The following is a 21,877-nucleotide window of genomic DNA, read 5'->3' as shown; positions in this document are numbered from 1 at the left end:
CAATCTGTAAATATATCAAATAGACATATATTTATAAGGGTCAAATGCCATACCAAATTTGCTGTAGGGAAGTCAGGAATTTTCTGGGTGGAATATTGTGGTACATGTGTACTTGTTGGAACCAAGGGGGAGGTGGCAAGGAGGTACTAGAGAAACAACAGCTTCAATCCTGGCATAGAGGGACAAATTGTGGACTGAAGCTAAGGGGAATCATGAAAATTCACACCGCAAATACCAAGAATCAAACAGGTACTTAAAAAAAGTTAAGGTACTAACAATTATTGGGCACTAACAATGAATAAATAGGAAAAAAAGGCAGGTGGGAGGAGAATGAGGTTCTTGAAGTAGATGCTTAATGAGTCAACCTTGTAGGATGGACCTCTTGCCTCGGGGACTATTATTAGCGAGGAGATGGGACACTTTAGACTTTGTTCTTGATACCAGTATATGTCTGGTACCTGATTCCTGGTGATTTCCTGAAAGAGAGAAGCTTCAGAAAATAGTGATGCACTAAAGGATTGGGTAGAATAGGGTTGAAGAGACAATGAATCCAGGTGTGTTATGTCAAATTAGTCAATTGATTGTTACCTTTATTTTCTCGCATATCTTTGATGATTGTTCTTGGATTCATCTTTTTTCTTTTTTTTATTTAAAAAAATTTTTTTAATGTTTATTTATTTTTGAGACAGAGAGAGACAGAGCATGAATGGGGGAGGGTCAGAGACAGGGAGACACAGAATCTGAAACAGGCTCCAGGCTCTGAGTGGTGAGCACAGAGCCTGACACGGGGCTCAAACTCATGACCTGAGCCGAAGTCAGACGCTTAACCGACTGAGCCACCCAGGCGCCCCTTTTTTTTCTTTCTCTAAGATAAGTAGTAACTATTCTTTACCTCCGGCAATTTACTCATCTTTGTTAAGTAAAAATAAATTTTATTTTTGAGTGAGAGAGACAGAGAGTGAGCAGGGGAGGGGCAGAGAGAGAGAGGGAAACACAGATTCTGAAGCAGGCTCTAGGCTCTGAGCTGTCAGCACAGAGCCCGACGCAGAACTCGAACCCACGAACCTTAAGATCATGACCCGAGCCAAAGTCGTATGCTTAACCGACTGAGCCACCCAGGAGCCTCTCATCTTTGTTAATTTTAAAGTTAATTTAACTTTATACGTTAATTTAGAATTTAGACTTTATAAGTCTCCACATCATAGTAGTAAGTCCCTTCCTTTGGAAAGGCTGGGAGAACTGGTGTTCTTAGCATCATTAAAATGAGTTTCTTGAGAAGGTTGTTATTAAGACCACACTTGATTACTAAATGACACAATAAGAAAAGCAATCCAAAGTCCTGAGAAGTAAACTTGTCACCTTGAGGTTATCCTCGCCACAAAATTCTCTTTACCTGCCCTAGTCAACGTGCAGCAGAGGGGTTAGTTTTCAGAGAGCTAAACAGTGAGAGGCAGTCAACAAACTTGTTAGCTTTAAAAAGTGCTTCAAATTAACATGAAAATACACAGGGCGTAAAGTCGACTAAAATCCAGTTCTTAGGCACACATATTTAATAATGTGAAGTTTTAAATCATTATTGAATGAAAAATATTTCCTTTAGACATTAAGTTACACCATAAGATTCAGGAAACTGATGTGGGGCAGTAATTTGTTACAAGGGCTACACTTATTTATTCTCTAACATATGATGTGCATTTAGGATTCTAAGGTAAGTTGATTTTTTGATTAAATCCCATTTCTTACATTATCACATAATTGGTGACAGAATATATTGCGCAAACTGGAAATGAAAAAAAAAGTGACTTTGTTTTAAAAAGAGGTACAAATAATTGGTAGCAAACCACACCCATAATCATGTACGCCTTTAGAAAAATTTTACTTTACTGTAGTTAGAGTTTGCTTTGTAACTTTCGGAAGATCTGTAAACATGTGGAGTCAATTTTAACTCAGTTAATTAAGCTGTTTTTTAAGAGTTATAGTGTCTTTAACTTTGTATTATTCTGAAATGAAAAATACGTTTGTTCTTTGGAAACTGTCTAAAAACTGAGGTAAAATAAATTGTTGTGCTTAAACTTAAAAATATGGTAGAGGGGAGGAGCCAAGATGGCGGAACAGCATGGAAATCTTTCGTGTGTCTCGCGTCCATGAAATACAGCCAAGCAACACTAAACCATCCTACACACCTAGAAAACTGACTGGAGGATTAACACAACAATCTGCACAACCTGAACCACAGAATTCAGCAGGTACGCGGAGCGGAAAGCTGAACTTGGGGAGCGGTAAGGGAGGTGTTTTTGCAAGCAGAGAGAGGACTGGGGGGGGAGAATATGGGAAAAGCACCCCTCCCCAAAAGCAGCTGCAGAGAAAGTGGAAAATTGGAAACAGCCGCAGGGACTAAGCTAAAAAGGGAGAAAGGAGAAAGGAGAAAGGAGACGGTTTAAATTCCATTGAGACTGTAAACAAGGGGAGCGCAAAGGCTGCAACTCCGCAGCTCCATACCTTGTGGTGCTCTGGTGGGAAGCGCGAATCTCCAGGAACAGAGTGGGGCCTGGGAGGTTCTCAGGCCACACGGGGAAAAGCGGCTCCACTGCTGTAAGGACATTTGGTAGAGACTGTTGAAGCCACCTTGTCCCAGCAGACCCCAGAAAATGGCCACATTCGCTGGTGCTGGAACAAGGTCGTTAAGGGTGAAGCCCGGTGCCAGATGTGTGTTGTGATTTTCCATAATCCCTGAAAAGCTGCTGCTACACTATCTCGCGAACTTTTTCCGGGGCGGCCTGGCACCTGGCCGCAGTCTCGGGGCACCAGCAGAAGCAGGGTCCGGGAAGCATTCCTGGGTGCAGCCGACATTCAGCCATTGCTCATTCGGCCGTTGCTCCGTGAGACCTTCCCGCAGAGGGGCGGAGCGGGCCAAAGCCGCAGTCCTTCAGAAGTAAGGGGCCGGGGAAAACAGTTGCATCTGAGACAAAACTCAGGAGAGAGGTACTGCCTGGGGCCTGGTCATGGACAGTGAAAAAGCGGGGAGTGGACAAGACCTGAAGACAGAGGACAGGTGTGCAACTGCTGATCCGGGAGAACAGACTGGATAGCTGGGTGGTGCCTTTTTCACCTAGGGGCCCCACAACACTCCACCCCAGTAGACTAGCAGCGCCATCTAGTGGAGAACAGAGTCTTTACACTGAGCCCCGCCCAACTGGGCCAACCTCGCTCTTCAAGAACACAAGTCTCACTGCCTGCTTAGTTTATGGACTATAAAGTGCTACATAGTCTGACTTCTATGACTTTTCCCCTATGGGGAAAATGAAGTAATTTCAGTCCTATTTCAATCTGTTAGCAGGTCCATCAATTCAGTTTTCTTTCTTTCTTTTTCTCTTTTACACTTCTTTTCTTTTTCTTGATTACAGAAAGAAAAAAAACCATTTTTATTTTTAATTTTTACTAAAAATATTTTTCTTTAATTTTTATTACTATATTTTTTACTTTTGTGTAAATTTTTTCAAATTCTATAATACTTCCATCATTTTATTTTAGTCTACTTCAGTGTATTCACCTTTTCAAATTTTCAAATGATTTCCTTTTCTTTTTCTTGAATGCAGAAAGAGAAAAACTTCATTTTTACTTTCAATTTCTATTAAAAATATTTTTCTTTAATTTTTTACTATATTTTTTGCTTTTATGTAAATTTTTTCAAATTCTATTTTACTTCCATCATTTTATTTTAGTCTATGACAGTGTATTCACTTTTTCAAATTTTTGAATAATTTTCTTTTTTTCATTTTTCTCTTTTTTGTTTCTTTTCTTTTTCTTGAATACAGAAAAGAAAAAAATTCATTTGTATTTTTAATTTTTATTAAAAATATTTTTCTTTAATTTTTTCTACTATATTCTTTACTTTTGTGTATACTTTTTCAAATTCTGTTTTACTCCCATCGTCTCATTTTAGTCTACTTCACTGTATTCATTTTTTCAAATTCTCAAATGATTTCCTTTTTTTCCTTTTCTTCCCCCACCTTTTTTCCCTCTAATCTGCCAAACCACTTTCAACACCCAGACCAAAACACACCTAGGATATAGCATCGTTTATTATATTTTTATGTGTGTGTGTTTTTAATTTTTTAATTTTAATATTTTTTAATTTTAATTTTTTTCTTTCAATTTTTCTACGTCATTAATTCCTTTTCTCCCTTCAAAATGACAAAATGAAGGAATTCACCCCAAAAGAAAGAGCACGAAGAAACGACAGCCATGGATTTAACCAACACAGATACAAGCAAGAGGTCTCAACCAAAATTTAGAATCATGATACTAAGAATACTAGCTGAAGTCAAAAATAGATTAGAATGCCTTTCTGCAGAGATAAAAGAAGTAAAAAATAGAATGAAATTAAAAATGCTATAACTGAGCTGCAATCACAGATGGATGCAGTGGTGGCAAGGATGGATGAGGCAGAACAGAGAATCAGTGATATAGAGGACAAACTTATAGAGAATAATGAAGCAGAAAAAAAAGAGGGAGATGAAGGCAAAAGAGCACGATTTAAGAATTAGAGAAATTAGTGACTCATTAAAAATGAACAACATCAGAATCATAGGGGTCCCAGAAGAGGAAGAGAGAGAAATAGGGGTAGAAAGGTTATGTGAGCAAATCAGAGTGGAAAACTTTCCTAACCCGGGGAAAGACACAGACATCAAAATCCAGGAAGCACAGAGGACCCCCATTAGATTCAACAAAAACTGACCATCAACAAGGCATATCATAGTCAAATTCACAAAATACTCAGGCAAGGAGAGAATCATGAAAGCAGCAAGGGGAAAAAAAGGTCCCTAACCTACAAGGGAAGACAGATCAGGTTTGCAGCAGACCTAGCCACAGAAACTTGGCAGACCAGAAAGGAGTGGTGGGATATATTCAGTGTGCTGAATCAGAAAAATATGCAGCCAAGATTTCTTTATCCAGCAAGCTGTCATTCAAAATAGAAGGAGAGATAAAAAGTTTCCCAGAAAAAGGAAAATTAAAGGAGTTTGTGACCACTAAACCAGCCCTGCAAGAAATTTTTAGGGGGACTTTTTGAGGGGAGAAAAGATGAAAAAAAATTATATATATCAAAAGCAACAAAAGATTAGAAAGGACCAGAGAACACCACCAGAAACTCCAACTCTACAAGCATCATAATGGCAATAAATTCATATCTTTCAGTACTCACTCTAAACATCAATGGACTTGAAGCTCCCATCAAAAGACATAGGGTAACAGAATGGATAAGAAAACAAGACCCATCTATATGCTGTTTACAAGAGACCCACTTTAGACCTAAAGATACTTCAAATTGAAAATAAGGGGATGGAGAATCATCTATCATGCTAATGGTCAACAGTAGCCATACTTATATCAGACAATCTAGACTTTAAAATAAATATTGTATCAAGAGATGCAGAAGGGCATTATATAATAATCAAGGGGTCTATCCACCAAGAAGACCTAACAACTGTAAACATTTATGCACCAAATGTGAAAGGACACAAATATATAAATCAAAGAACCACAAACATAAAGAAACTCTTCAAGGGGTGCCTGGGTGGCTCAGTTGAGCGTCTGACTTTGGCTCAGGTCATGATCTCACAGCTCGTGAGTTTGAGCCCCATGTCAGGCTCTGTGCTGACAGCTTGGAGCCTGGAGCCTGGAGCCTGCTTCAGATTCTGTGCCTCCCTCTCTCTATGCCCCAACCCACTTGCATTCTGTCTCTGTCTCTCTCAAAAATAAATAAACATTAAAAAAAATTTAAAAAAGAAAAAGAAACTCATCAATAGTAATACCATAATAGGAGACTTCAACACCCCACTCACAGCAATGGACACATCATCTAATAAAAAAAATCAACAAGGAAACAGTGGCTTTGAATGACACACTGGACCAGATGGACTCAACAGATATATTCAGAACATTTCATGCTAAAGCAGTAGAATATACATTCTTCTCCAGTGCACATGGAACGTTCTCCAGAATAGACCACATACTGGGACACAAATCAGCCCTAAGTACATACAGAAGGATCGAGATCATACCATGCATATTTTCAGACCACAATGCTATGAAACTCAAAATCAGCCACTTGGGGATTGAGGAACATCCTACTAAAGAATGAATGGGTTAACCAAGAAGTTAAAGAGGAAATTAAAAAGTATATGGAAGTCAATGAAAATGATAACACCACAACCCAAAACCTCAGGGATGCAGCAAAGGCGGTCATAAAAGGAAAGTATATAGCAATCCAGGCCTTCCTAAAGAAGGAAGAAAATCTCACACAACCTAACCTTATGCCTTAAGAAGTTGGAAAAAGAACAACTAATAAAACCCAAAACCAGCAGAAGACAGGAAATAATAAAGATTAGAGCAGAAATTGCTATCAAAACCAAAAAAAAAAAAAACAACAAAAAACAAAAAACAAAAAACAGTAGAACAGATCAGGGAAACTAGAAGCTGGTTCTTTCAAAGAATTAACAAAACTGATAAACCACTAGCCAGTTTGATCAAAAAGAAAAAGGAAAGGGCCTAAATAAATAAAATCAAGAATGAAAGAGGAGAGATCAGAACCAACACAACAGAAATAAAAACAATAATACGAGAATATTATGAGCAATTATATGCCAATAAAATGGGCAATCTGGAAGAAATGGACAAATTCCTAGAAACATATACACTACCAAAACTGAAACAGGAAGAAATAAAAAATTTGAACAGATCCATAACCAGTAAGGAAATCGAATTAGAAATCAAAAATCTGCCAAAAAACCAGAGTCCAGGGCCAGATGCCTTTCCAGGGGAATTCTACCAAACATTTAAGGAAGAGTTAACACCTATTCTCTTGAAGCTGTTCCAAAAAATAGAAATGGAAGGAAAACTTCCAAACTCTTTCTATGAAGCCGCATTACCTTAATTCCAAAACCAGAGACCCCACTAAAAAGGAGAACTATAGACCAATTTCCTGATGAACATGGATGCAAAAATCCTCAACAAGATATTAGCCAACCGGCTCCAACAATACATTAAAAAAATTATTTACCACCACTAAGCGGGATTTATACCTGGGATGCAGTTTCAATATCTGCAAAATAATTAACGTGATTCATCACATCAATAAAAGAAAGGACAAGAACCATATGATCCTCTCAATAGATGCAGAGAAAGCATTTGACAAAATACAGCATCCTTTCTTGATAAAAACTCTCAAGAAAGTAGGGATAGAAGGAGCATACCTTGAGATCATAAAAGCCATATATGAACAACCCAATGCTAATATCATCCTCAATGGGGAAAAACTGAGAGTTTTCCCCCTGAGGTCAGGAACAAGACAGGGATGTCCACTCTCACCACTGTTATCCAACATAGTATTGGAAGTCTTAGCCTCTGCAATCAGACAACACAAAGAAAGAAAAGGCATTCAAATCGGCCAGGAGGAGGTCAAACTTTCACTCTTCGCAGATGACATGATACTCTATATGGAAAACCCAAAAGAATCCACCAAAAAAACTGCTAGAACTGATTCACAAATTCAGCAAAGTTGCAGGATATAAAATCAATGCACGGAAATTGGTTGCATTCCTATACACCAATAATGAAGCGACAGAAAGAGAAATCAAGGAATTGATCCCATTTACAGTTGCACCAAAAGCCATAAAATACCTAGGAATGAATCTAACCAAAGAGGTGAAAAATCTATATGCTGAAAACTATAGAAAGCTTATGAAAGAAACTGAAGAAGACACAAAAAAATGGAAAAAGATTCCATGCTCCTGGATAGGAAGAACAAATATTGTTAAAATGTCAATACTACTCAAAGCAATCTATATATTTAATGCAGTCCCTATCAAAATAATACCAGCATTCTTCACAGAGCTAGAACAAATAAACCTAAAATTTGTATGGAACCAGAAAAGACCCCGAATAGCCAAAGTGATCTGGAAAAAGAAAACCAAAGCAGGAGGCATCACAATCCCAGGCTTCAAGCTATACTACAGAGCAGTAATCATCAAGACAGTATGGTACTGGCTCAAGAACAGACACTCAGATCAATGGAACTGAAAAGAGAACCCAGGAATGGAACCACAAAGGTATGGGCAACTAATCTTTGACAGAGCAGGAAAGAATATCCAATGGAATAAAGACAGTCTCTTCAGCAAGTGGTGCTGGGAAAACTGGACAGTGAGATGCAGAACAATGAACCTGGACCACTTTCTTACACCAAACACAAAAATAAACTCAAAGTGGATTAAAGCCCTAAATGTAAGACAGGAAGCCATCAAAATCCTTGAGGAGAAAGCAGGCAAAAACCTCTTTGATCTTAGCTGCAGCAACTTCTTACTCAACATGTCTCCTGAGGGAAGGGAAACAAAAGCAAAAATGAACTACTGGGACCTCGTCAAAACAAAAAGCTTCTGCACAGCGAAGGAAACAATTAGCAAAACTACAAGGCAACTAATGGAATGGGAGAAGATATTTGCAAATGACATATCAGATAAAGGGTTAGTATCCAAAATCTATAAAGAACTTATAAAACTCAACTCCCAAAAAACAAATAACCCAGTGAAAAAATGGGCAAATGACATGAATAGACACTTCTCCAAAGAAGACATCCAGATGGCCAACCAACACATGAAAAACGCTCAACATCACTCATCATCAGGGAAATACAAATCAAAACCACAATGAGAAACCACCTTACACCTGTCAGAATGGCTAACATTAACAACTCAGGCAACAACAGATGTTGGCAAGGATGCGGAGAAAGAGGATCTCTTTTGCATTGTTGGTGGCAATGCAAGCTGGTGCAGCCACTCTGGAAAACAGCATGGAGGTTCCTCAAAAAACAAAATAGTACTACCCTATGACCCAGCAATTGCACTACTAGGCATTTATCCACGGGATACAGTTATATTTTTTCAAAGGGACACATGCACCCCCATGTTTATAGCAGCACTATCAACAATAGCCAAAGTATGGACAGAGCCCAAATGTCCATCGATGGATGAATGGATAAAGAAAACGTGGTATATATATACAATGGAGCATTACTCGGCAATCAAAAAGAATGAAATCTTTCCATTTGCAAGTATGTGGATGGAACTGGAGGGTATTATGCTAAGTGAAATTAGTCAGAGAAAGACAAAAATCCTATGACTTCACTCATATGAAGACTTTAAGAGACAAAACAGATGAACATAAGGGAAGGGAAACAAAAAGAATATAAAAACAGGGAGGCGGACAAAACATAAGAGACTCATAAATATGGAGAACAAACTGAGGGTTACTGGAGGGGTTGTGGGAGGGGGGATAGGCTACATGGGTAAGGGGCATTAAGGAATCTACTCCTGAAATCATTGTTGCACTACATGTTAAGTAATTCGGATGTAAATTAAAAAAATAAAAAATAAAAATAAGTAAATACAGTATAATAATTTTAGACGTATTTTTATTTGAAAGAATGGATATTTATAATATTTACTAAAATTCTTTTAAGAAATATTATGAGGTTGATACATTTTAGAATCAGAAGTATGAATGTTTTAATTTTCTTCAGTAGTATTTTAAAGGTGCTTTGTGAACACTTTTTGTTTCTTTTCGGACCTCTAGGACAGTCTCTAACAGTGGTTTTTCATAGTGTGGACCTGAGAAGTGGTTACAAACACGAATTCTCCAGTCCTTTCTACTGATTCATAAATTCAGGGGTGGAGCCCACTCACCTGTGGTTTAACAAGCTTTCCAAGTGATTGTGATACACACTTAGGTTCGAGAAATGTTGGTCTAGAAGGTGTGGGATCTGTGTTGTCTCATTTGACCCATGAAAAAACAGTGAAGAATTTTTGTCCTCGAGTAGAAGTCCCACTCATTTGAATGGGTAAAACCACATTGCTAAAGAATACCCATCAGCACAGATCATTAAACAAAAACAATGAGAGTTCCTTTTATGGCGACTTTTCAAGTTGGCAATGTGGAAAATAAGCCACAATAACAATGCAGGAAGATTGCAGGGAAAATTATGTTTACTTAATTTCCAGAAAAATGCATTTTTGAAAGTGGTTAAAAATTAAAATGATGGTAGTCTAGAAGACCAATCAGTGGCTTGAAATAAAAACTACTTTATCTGTTAATTGTTTATTTTGGAAAATATGTCTTAGGAACCTATGAAGGAATTTAAAAACATTAAATGTTTGGGGCTCCTGTGTGGCTCATTTGGTTAAGTTTCTGACTTCTGCTCAGTCAAGATCTCATGGTTTATGGGTTCAAGCCCTGCATGGGGCTCTGCACTGTTGGTACAGAGTCTGCTTGGGATTCTCTCTCTCTGCCCTTTGCTCTCACTCTTGCTCTCGATCTGTCTCTAAATAAATAAATAAACTTAAAAAAAAAGAATGTTAAATGTTCTCTTAATAATGTAGGAAGCAACGGGGGAAATGTATATAAGCAACTGGTTTTACATAGCCTGCTTTTGATGGGGACAAAAAAAAAATCTTGTATTTTAAATAGCCCATGTGAGGCCCAGTGATTTTAGAAAGTTCTTTTATGAAGACCTAAAGCCAAGCTCTATTTAAAACAATTTTTTTTCAATGCTTATTGATTATTGAGAGACAGAACACAAGCAGGGAAGGGACAGAGAGAGGGAGACACAGAATCCAAGGCAGGCTCCAGGCTCTGAACTGTCAGCCCAGAGCCAGATATGAGGCTCAAACTCATGAACCCCAATATCATGACCTGAGCTGAAGTCAGACACTCAACAGACTGAGCTACCCAGGCACCCGCAAAAGTCAAGCTCTATTATTGGAACCAAACTTGGGCCTGCTGTATCTAATTCCAAGTGAAACACCTGTTCATAGATCACATTGCCATTTTAAGTGCAGTGAAGCAAATGTAATTGTGACTTTGATAGTTGTAGGAATAAAGATTATTGCCAAATGCCATATTACAACCTGATGAAATATTTCCTGAACTAATTTACATTAACTGATTTACTTCATTGAAAAAATACACACAGTTCTTAAAGAATCTCCAAGGTTATGTATGGCTTCTCCCACTGAGCTAAAAGTGATTTCAGTTGTATAAGTAAGCAGGCTGTGGTTACCAGCTGAACAGATTTTCTTTCTTTAGGAGCAAATGATGTAAGTAATAGTTACGAATATCTAGTGTAGAAGAGGGTTTGTTTTGTTGAGTTCTGCATTTTAATTTAAATGCCTACCCATGTTATTTAAAAGAGGTTTCAGAATTTTGCAGTTATAAAAAATTGTGTAACTTGGATTTAAGTGGAAATGATCTAATGTGAAAAGGTAAAAATAAATAAAGACAAATAATGTTATGATATTTATATGTGGAATCTAAAAAAGCTGAACTGGTAGAACCAGGGAGTAGAAGGGTGATTACTGGGGGCTTTGAGGGTGGTGGAGGAATCAGGAAGTTATTGTTTAAGGGCATAAACTTGAAACTAGAAGATGAAGAGTTCTGGAGATCTAATGCGCACCATGGTTACTATAGTCAATAATACTGTATTATGTACTTGAAAATTTCTAAGAGACTAGATCTTGTCTGTTCTCACCATAAAAAAGAGATGTTAATTATGTGATAGCAAAGGAGTGTTAGCTAATGTTACAATGGTAATTATATGGCAATACGTATCAAATCAACATGTACAACTTAAACTGTAAGGTGTGTAACAATGTTATATGTAAATTATATCTCAGTCAAAAAGAATAGACTGGGTGTATTTTTTCTTGAGCTCAAGTAAGAAGTGGTTATGAGACCAATGCAGGAAATGTTAAATTTTCTTCACTTTTCTAAATACATTAAATACGATTCTACACCCACACCCACCTGGCTCCATTCTTCTCTTCATTGGATGACACAGGAATCCTGGACCCTGGATGTCCAGGGTGGTCGCCATAGTTACCATTGCTTTTTTGATATGTGATTGTAGATGTCAACAACTTTGCAGCCCTGTCACTTGAGACAGTGATGCTGTTTTCAGAGCCTGGCTCCTCTATAAGGTCAAACACAGTGGACGTTTACCCTTACCTTCTAAGCCAGGTGTGTAAAGCTCAGAACCCAGCTCTCCACTTTCTGCATGAGAACTTTTCTTCCCCTTTGAAATATTGCTGATGAGCTGGGTGCAGACTCAGCACTTAACAGAGCCTGCCATCCTGTGGACCTCCTAGCCTTGCAGAAGCCAAACCTCTCACTGGAAACTTAAGCTAAGTCCCTCTTCTGGTCTAGAGCAGCTGCTTTCCCTATGTTTCCCTCAGGGACCCCTGGAACTCTAGTATTTCCTGGATTGTCACAATAGCAGGTTCTTTTTTTTTTTTTTTTTTTTGAGAAGTTTCTAAAATCTAATCTCTAATCTCTTTCTCCCCTGGTAAAATTGAGACTGGGAACAGAAAGATTTGGTCATTCTTTAGGGAAAGGAAGTTGAGCAAGACTCAAGGGAGTACAGAATAAGCATGCCACATCTATGGCTAAGGAGGGGCTGCACTGAAAGCCCCAAAGGACTCACTTTCCTTTCCAACCAGACTTGCTCTAAAAGCAGGCAATGGCTTCTCAAAAACACCAGTGCCCTAGGGGCCCTAGCATATCCTTGCTTCCTTGTTTCCTGCTGTTACTTCCATACACTAGCTAACCATTCACCCAGAGAACATGACACAGAAAGAGAGTGAAAAATAGAGTGACTCAGAGTTCCTTTTCTTTTCAGCCCCTTCGGATTTTTAGTAAGCCAGAGGCAGAGAGTATTGCATAAGGTCCTGTGTGAAGAAGTGACACGACGAGTTAAGTTAGCTCTGTGCCGTGTTTCCACTGTTTCATGAAGTATTAATGTATGAGCTACAGAATACAAATCATATAAGTTTGATGATTTTGTATATAAGTTAAGTGCTTCTTCCTTCCTTCCTTTTTTTTCTTTCTCTCTCTCTGGCTCTCTCTCTTTCTTTTGGCACAGAGCCCAATGCGGGGCTTGAACTCATGACCCTGAGATCAAGACCTTGAGCTGATATCAAGAGTTGGATGCTTCAATGAGCCACCTGGACGCCCCCAAGTTAAATGTTCTTATAGTTGCACTGAAAACCAGCATCGCACAAGGTAAATGTGGACAGAAAAATTCATGCTGATAATTTAAAATTTTAATTTCTCTTTACTTAGAACGATATTAAATAGGAAATAAAAAACACTGTGACAAGTCGGGAGAGAGAAATAGAGAGAAACCATGGGAAAAAAGAAAAGGGTTTATACTTCCATACTTTTAATGGCAGTTTCCTCTCCTTTTTTTTTTTTTTTTTTAAAGGATACCCACATTTTTGTTGTGCACTGGGTCTTGCACAGTTGTACAGCTGGTCTTGTGCCTGTAGCAACGTGAACTGTGCACTATGTCCACTTTGCTTTGTCCTTTCTCAGCTCTTTGGAGTCTGCAAATGAATCAGGGCATGGCAGCAACTTTGAAAATACTGCTGTCCCACAGAGTACTTGTTTAAGGTGAATCTGTAAAAAACGCACCAGTTTATACAAGCTGTTTGATCGCAGAGACCATCGTCTGCCTGCACTGTTTATTATGTAGCAATTCTTTTCCCTATTGTTAGATTCATATATTTGCCACACCTGCATCTCAGAAGCTGAATTTAATATTTGCAAACGAACTCAACTGTTGTTATGAGTATCTCAGAGCATAAGTATTAAGTTCGGTGCCTAAGGTGGGATTTCCTTCTTGTCTTGTTCTTTATAGCAAGTATTAAGCATGGCTTAAATATTAAAAATAAGAAAACATGTCTGGGTTCTATGATGTAATTTTCTACAACTCTGAGAAATCATATATTTTATTGGAAATGAGCATGTTAAACCTGTTGAAATAGCTTTTAATGTTTTTTTTTAATAAATGATTTTAATATTCTTGTAACTGAAATTGCCTAGTGAAGCAGACTTCATTTTTTCCTCAGTGAACATTTACAGCCTAAATGCCTCAGGACATTATATTTCATAGCATTCAGCTTATAATAAAAGCCTTTTGAATATTCCAGTTTGGTAGGCCTTTAGTAAATTTTGACAACCACATCAGTTCCTATTTACTAGCATTTTATTTTATGTATTCTTTTTAAAAATTTTGTTTAATGTTTATTTATTTTTGAGAGAAACAGAGAGACAGAGCATGAGCAGGGGAGGGGCAGACAGAGAGGGAGACAACAGAATCCGAGGCAGGCTCCAGGCTCTGAGCTGTCAGCAGAGCCCCATGCGGGCCTCGAACTCATAGTGAGATCACAACCTGAGCTGAAGTCGGACGCTTAACTTACTGAGCCACCCTGCCCTCCCTTTAGTAGCGTTTTAGATTATAGAATAATATAGAACGTGTAGATAAATAGTAATTTTTATTAATGGAAAAGAAAACTGACAAATGAATATAAATTTCAGTGATAAATCCTTTTAGATATTTTATTGTTTAGTTATCTGTTTTATTTTTCTCCTCCCCCCATTCTATGATGTCACTCTGCTGGTATTGTTATTTGTAGCATTAGGAAACAAATGGGAAGATACATGTTCATTTGTTCATTTAGTCATTCCATCAAAAAATTTATATAAACCGCCTCAATCTACTCTATTTTTGGAATACGAAAGGGCAAAATTGAATGTAACCAATTGCAGATTGTCTCCAATAGCAATCAAATCATCACTCAACAATTATATTCCCTGGGTTCCTGGCACTGAGAACTCAGGCTTCCTGCCCACAGAAAACTTTGCTTTTCGTGGTGGAGATTTACAATAAATACATATGTGTGCTTGAGCTAAGTAGTCAGAGAAAGCCTTGCTGAGAGTTGACATTTGAGTTGTACCCTTAATAATGGGATAGGGCATTCTCATACCTTCCTTCTTTTGGACCCAGCCCCGCATCTTTCTGTTTCTCTGACTCTCTTTCCGCCAGTGACTTTTCAGACTCCATCTTGGCTCATGATTCCCCTTATGTGTATGAACATTATGTTCTTCAGGGCATGCTTCCTAGATATCATTTCTGAATCTACACTTCTGGTTCAAAACTCTTTGGGATAGGAGTGCCTGGGTGGCTCAGTTGGTTAAGCATCCGACTTCAGCTCAGGTCATGATCTTAGTTAGTGAGTTCAAATCCCACACGGGGCTCTCTGCTGTCAGTGCAGAGCCTGCTTTGGATCCTCTGTCTCCTCTCTCTGCCCCTCCCCTGGCCTGGTTGCTCTCTCAAAAACAAAACAAAACAAAACAAAACAAAACAAAACAAAACAAAACAAAACATCTAGGAGGTCATTGATACTATTGGCAAGGGAAGCCCCTTAAAAGGTGGTGGCAAAATCAGATTAAAATGATCTTTGGGAAGTAGATGAAAGGTAGTAATGAGGAGTGGGTGACTAAAAACATTAAAAAAAAAAGACCTTTTAGGGTAGAGAATTTGAAGAAAAATATAGACCCTATTTCCATGTAAATCATACAAAATTTTTAGGGGATTAAAGAACCATTTGAAGATTACTCATTGAAACAATGGGGGAGCATTAACAGGCAGTTGAGGACCCCTCCTTAACCTCCTCTTCCTGGTTAATTTCAACCGCACTAATGACATTAGACACACCAAGGATTCTGAAACCTGTGTCCTCAGCTCATCCTCAGCTGTGTATATTTGACTGCTTTCCAGACATTTTCACTTCATATCCCTAAATCACCTTGATTCCATATGTTCAACAGGGAACATACCTGTCACCCCTAATCATCACCATTTTGTAACAGGGAGAAGCTTAGCATGTCTGTCTCCATATTGCTTCTATTTTCCTTGCTGCTGTGACCTATAGTGTATAAACCTCTGTCTATCCCTGCACATAGGCACATTACAACTAAGATTTGTAAAAACTGCTTTTTATGTGAAATCTACCTCCCCCGAGGAGATTATCTCTCTCTCCCCCGAGGAGATAGGAAGTATGTACAGAAATGACTATACTAGGTTTGAGTTTTACAGGAACAATATGACCAGACTCCTGTACACAAAGATCAACTGACCAAGGACAAAGGAGTTACATGACCTTCCTCAGATGTCTGCAAGATGTCAGTCATCTTTTGACTCCAACCCCTTCCACTTCCTCCTTTTGGTAACATAAAAGAAGCTCTAATATTATGCCAAGGAGAATGAAGTCACTTTCCTCACCCCAGCATCTTGCCTCTTGACTTATTGGCCTGTCCTGTGGCATGTAGAATGAGCTTGGACGCAGTTACAATTTGTTCCTTTCCATTTCACCTTCTGCTTCCTCCTTCATGCTCTGTCCTGGTGAACAGTAGCACCAGTCGGTGACTGACCTATTAATCAACCATTCTTTCTTTCATGGTTCCAAGGAGTTGCCACACCCATCATCTTTCCCTCATTCCCAATGCCACATCTGCTCTGTAATCCCACCCCCATTGCCTTTATTTATACCTTCTAATTCTTTCTTGGATATTTTCAGAGAGTAGGAGTGCCACAGAGATCTTGAAGAATATGGCAAATACTTGCAAAAGCCATTTGAAAGAATGGGCAAGTTTGCTGACTTGGGATTGCTGAGTAGCACTGGGGGCCCAGTCAGTTCCCATTAAGAAAGAATTGTCCTCTCTTTCCTGACTTAAGTTCCTCATGAAATAGCAAGGGTGGAGAAGTTACCAATGCTTAATGTCTTTCCCCACATCTAACCTGAAGATAGTTACTAAGTTTCTCATTACATGGTGGTCATTGACCAGTTAAACAGGTTCACTTCCTTTGATTTCGATATGTTTTCATCTGTATTTCTTTCCTTTGAAATCTTTCAATATTTTCCTCATACATGTTAATGTTTAATTCAGAACTGGACATTTGGTCCTAGTACTTTAGCCAATTCAGCAATTATATGTATCTTTTGTCCTCAAAACATTGGAGACCTTGTTGTATATGGGAGTTAGGGAATGTTAATTAGATTTGTGCATGTTACAATTAGGTAAAGCAATTTAAGGCAATGCAATACAAAAAGTAAAAATGCTGAAAAAATATACATGGTTAAGCGTCAACATATCTGGCATTGAGATGGGTGGATAAAATGTGAAGCCAACATAAACGATAGATTAAGCATTGCCTGCAGGCATATCAATGAGTTTTGGTTGTAGGAAAGTCTTAATGGGAAACTATTATGGCAGCCTGAAGAGATTTTTTTTTTTTTCTTTTTCTGTGATTCTTCCCAGTGTGCTTTTGTCTTCAGTGGTACTCCAAAAAGCCCATGTAAGGAAAGAGCTGTACTCTGGGTTTTTTCCCAATCTGAGCTCCTATCTCTTACTCCCACAGAAGCAATTCTGGTTTCATTTGTTTTACATATTTGTCTTCTCTGAAAAATTGTACTTAAATGCAGAGTTCTAGGAAAGAAAAAGAAGGAAAATCACTGTTATGTCTGATGAATGAAGTTACTCTTTACACAAAATATGTCTTGTCATTGTTTGGATTCTTCCCTCAGAAGTCAGAATGTTAAAATGTTATATTAGACAGCATTATTTATGTTTCCTATATGCCTGTATGATGTGTCTGATTTGAGAGTTCTAAGATTTACAAGATTTTACTGTCTAGGTCTTAAGTGAAAAATTCCTTTCATTCTTCCTAGCTGTAATTTTGTAGAATCATAGACTTTAGCAGTGAAAGAAAACCCAAGTCAATGTCTGGTCACCCTTCTGACTTTCATGGGTTTGTTCTAATTATTTACATTTTACAGATGTCATATCTGAAGCTTAAAAAAGTGACTTGGCCCATATGTATTATGACAATGGGTGCCAATGAAGATTAGATCTTTCATGTAAATCGGATTAGATTTTGCATTAAATATAGTTAAATATTCACATCTTGAATACTTTGCTAATTAATATCAACAAAATGTGAATAAATCAGTGGATTAAATTTTTACAATTTCAACATGGGGGTAATATATTACTTAATTGCTAGATGTCATCAGTTTTATTTTTATTCAATGATACTTTCCTTTTTTCTTTAATGGAAACTGGTTCTCATTTTGTGGCTACTGTTGCCTTGTGGCTACTGCTGGAGCCACCTGAAAGGAGTCTATATATTCTCTCACTTCAGGGAGACACTGGAAACCCATCCTGCATTTTCCTTTATTCTAGTAGCAGTTGCTGATCATACTACCCCCTGATAAAAGCTTATTTCTGCCTCTGAGATTTATCCTTTCACCTACCTCTCTTTCTTCCCCTCTGTTTTGCTGTCATTTACCTTCCTCTCAGTTACTTCCTCTCATTCAGTGAAGACTAACCAACTCACTAATGATCTACCCTCAGTCTTGCCATTATGAGTGACTTCCAGGTCCACATTGAATATCCCACACCATTTTCTAGAAGTTTCTTGACTTTTTCTCCTTCATTGACTTTCCTTTCCACTTCATTTTAGTCAGCCTTCTGTGCATGTATCTGGGGCATCACCACAAATTGTTCCACCTCTCACTTTGGACCAATATGTCACGGACATGGTCCCGGCCTAGACTCTTCAATCTCACAGGGAATTTGTGTCTGAGACATTTAGCTAATGTACCCAAAATTTAGGTTCCCTTTCCTTAATGTAGAGTTTTTGTTTGTTAGGAAGTGGCTGTATAACCAAGTTATTGTATTACTTAGCTCTCACATTTAGGTGGGAGCATTAATTCTTCCCAAGGACCCTGAGTGTAAGTGATGTGTGGTAATTTTAAGTCCAAGTTATTAGGAAGCAAATGAACTTTCTTCAGTTTGCTGGATGAATGTCATGTCCAGGGTCACCTTGGAAAGCAATGTTGAAAATATTAGGTCATCTGTTAGCCTATGTCCCTGAATGACTTTTGGAGCAGAAGGCTTTATCTATCCTGATCATCAATACTCAAGTGAGTGAGTTATTGTATTAAGCTATTGAAATACTGGTGTTTATTATGGCAGTCAGTAATGGTCTGATTATTATTAATAGCTAAATACCTATTTTCTTGCTCTTCCCCTGTCTACCTTTTTCACTTTTTTCTATAATCCATTTAGATTACTTGGCTAACACTTTCTTGATAATCTTTAACCAGGTAAACCCTTGTCTTTATCTCACTTCTGCTGGGAAAACCTACAAATTTGGATTTGACTAATCGTATACTATTTTGCTTATGTTTGTGCTATTCTGTGCCACTGGAGAATATCACCTAGCCATGTAGATTCGCACCGTGATCTCCATTTTCTGAGTGGTGTTCTGAAATGCTATTTTTTTTTTCATATCAGTCTCTTGTCTAAGAATCTTTATCAAAGCAATCTTGAGAAAGAACAAACCTGGAGGCATGATGCTTCCTGATTCCAAACTATATTGCAAAGCTATAGCAATCAAAACAGTGTGGTACTGGCATGAAAACAGACAACATTGATCAACAGAACAGAATAGGGAGCCCAGAAATAAATCCATGCATTTAGGGTCAATTAATTTATAACAAAAGATCCAAGAATGTACAATAGGGAAAGAACAGTCTCTTCAATAAATAGTACTGAGAAACTAGAAAGCCACATGCAAAAGAATAAAACTGGACCACTGTCTTACACCATACACAAAAATTAACTCAAAGTAGATTAAAGACCTGAAATCATAAAAAGTCTCAGAAGAAAACATAAGCTCCTTGACCTGAGTCTTGGCAATGATTTTTTTTGGATTTGACACCAAAAGCAAAGGCAACAAAGGCAAAAATAAACAAGAAGGACTAAAGTAAACTAAAAGCTTCTGTGCAGCAAAGGAAACCAACAACAAAATGAAAAGGCAACTTATCAAATGCAGAAAATATTTGTAAATCATACATCTGATAAGGGGTTAATACCCACAATATATAAAGAACTGATACAATAAAATAGCCAAAAAAAAAATCCAATTAAAGAATGACCAGAAGATCAGAATAGACATTTTTCCAAAGAAGATATGCATATGGCCAATGGGTACATGAAAAAATACAACATTACTAATCATCAGAGAACTGCAAATCAAAACCACAATGAGATATCACCTCACATCTCTTAGAATGGCTGTCATCAAGAAGATGAGAAATAACAAGTGTTGGTGAGGATATGCAGAAAATAAAACCTTTGTGCACTGTCAATGGGACTATAAACTGGTGCAGCCACCATGGAAAACAGTATGGAAGGTCCTCAAAAATTAAAAACAGAGCTACTATATAATCCAGAAATTCTACTTCTGGGCATTTATCTGAAAAACAAAACAAAACAAAAAACAACAACTCCCAAAACACTAACTTGAAAAGATATATTTACCCTCATGTTCATTGCAACATCATTTATAATAGCCAAGATACAGGAGCAACCTGTGTCCATTGATGGATGAATGGATAAAATATTGTAGTGTGTATACATAATGGAATATTATTCATAAAAAAGAAAGAAAGTTTCCCATTTGTGACAACATTGATGGGTCTTGAGGACATTATGCTAAGTGAAGGAAGTCAAACAGACTGTATGTCAAACATACTGTATGATCTCACTTATATGTGCAATCTAAACACACACACACACACACACACACACAAACACACACTCACAATGAGCTCATAGATACAGAGAACAGACTGGTGATTGCTGGAGGTAGGGGCTGGAGGGTGGGTAAAATTGGTGGAGGAGTTAAAAGTTACAACTTCCAGTTATAAAATAAATAAGTCATGGAAATGTAATGTACAGCATAGTGACTATAGATAATCCTGTATTGCATATTTGAAAGTTGCTAAGAGAATAAATCTCAAAAGTTCCCATTTCAGGAAAACAAATTTGTAACTGTGTATAGTGATGGATACTAACTAGAATTATCGTGGTGATTATTTCAGAATATACACAAATATAAAATTATTATGTTGTATACCTAAAGCAAATATAATGTCACATTTCAGTTATATCTCAATAAAAATACTTAATGGTTCTTCATTGCTTTAAGAATAAAACAGTAGTATGGGTGCCTGGGTGGCTCAGTTGGTTAAGGGTCCGACTTCGGCTCAGGTCATGATCTCATGGTTCATGGGTTCGAGCCCTGCGTCAGGCTCTGTGCTGGCAGCTCAAAGCCTGGAGCCTGCTTCAGATTCCGTGTCTCCCTCTCTCTCTGCCCCTCCCCTGCTCACTCTCTGTCTCTCTCTGTCTCTCTCTCAAAAATAAATAAACATTAAAAAAAAGAATAAGACAGTAGTAGACATCAATACACTGCTATGTAAGAGTAAACAAACTCAATTATGCATATTTGTTGATTATTGGTAAACATTGTAGATTGATATTAGCAGCACTGTTAGTCTAACTTTTTATTGTCTTAATCAAATTTAGCTCTTTTTTCAGAAATCATTTATGTTTTAATGAAAATTTTAAATCATTCTGTCGGTTGCTGAGAGTGGAGTGTTAAAATCTACAAGTATTGTTCATTGCTCCATTAATTCTGCTTTTTTCATATGCTTTAAAAGTGTTATTAGGTGCATACGCATTTATGATTGCTATATCCTTCTGATATATTGGTCCTTTTATCATTATAAAATGTCCTCATCATCTCTGATAATACCCTTTGTCTTGAAGTCTACTTTACCTGATATTAATATAGACACTCTAGCCTTTCTCATGCTTACAGTTTGCATGGCGTAAGCATGGCAGTTTCCCCCAATGATTTAATTTCCATCTATTTGCATATTTATATTTAAAGTGTGTCTCTTTAAAGTAGCATATATTTAGGTCTCTCAAAAGTTTATTCTGTAATCTCTGTCTTATAATAGGGGGTGTTTAGTCCAATAACAATACAATTATTGGTATGATTAGATTTAGGTCTATCATTTTACTATTTGTTTTCTGTTTGTTCCTTTTTGTTGTTGTTTCTCTGTTCTTCCTTGGT

The sequence above is a fragment of the Lynx rufus genome, unplaced genomic scaffold (genome assembly GCF_022079265.1).
Source record: "Lynx rufus isolate CCGP_SWC_20201006 ecotype Redwood Valley unplaced genomic scaffold, mLynRuf1.p SCAF_3, whole genome shotgun sequence".
In the NCBI taxonomy this organism is placed as follows: Eukaryota; Metazoa; Chordata; class Mammalia; order Carnivora; family Felidae; genus Lynx; species Lynx rufus.
The sequence above is the reverse complement of the archived record's forward strand: the minus strand, read 5'-3'. Positions refer to the sequence as shown.